The sequence below is a fragment of the Capsaspora owczarzaki genome, assembly GCF_000151315.2.
Source record: "Capsaspora owczarzaki ATCC 30864 unplaced genomic scaffold supercont2.7, whole genome shotgun sequence".
In the NCBI taxonomy this organism is placed as follows: Eukaryota; class Filasterea; order Ministeriida; family Capsasporidae; genus Capsaspora; species Capsaspora owczarzaki.
The window spans coordinates 2,640-3,230 of NW_011887298.1; positions in this window are offsets into that span (position 1 = coordinate 2,640).

Below are 591 nucleotides of genomic sequence, written 5' to 3' on the forward strand. Positions count from 1 at the left end.
AAGGAGAATGCAAGAGGATTGACCTGGTCGGAAATGCTGGGCAACGAAAAAGCAACATAAATGAGCAATCGGAAGGCACACTCCATTGGTTGGACAGCTCGCGTGAGCTTCAATGGCTTCAGTTGGCAAGGACAACTTACAAAGGTCCCCGTCCATCATGGTCCCTGCGTGTATTGATTGCTTGAGAGCAAGCATTGCTAATGCAATTCCGCTCCAGACTGTTGAGCAATGTGAGTGAGTGATATGGATGACCCTGGCAAAGTGAAAGTGCACGACATCATACTGTGTAAACCTCGGCTTCTGGTTCACCTTGAACGCTTCGGCAATTGCCTGGGCTCCGGCATCGCCAATCTGATTGTCTCCCAACCTGTTCGTTCCATCCATCAGTTAGCTCTTTGCGCCAAGTGGAACTATGAGGGATAGCTGTCTTACAAGAGGCCATACAGCGTCGAGTTCACCTTGAGTGCCTCAGCAATCGCCTGCGCTCCCGCATTGCCAATCTCATTCTCATTCAAACTAGTCCTCCACGATCAGTAAGCATTGGCCACTGAATCATCCACTCACAAGCATCAGTCAAAGTGCGATGCCTTA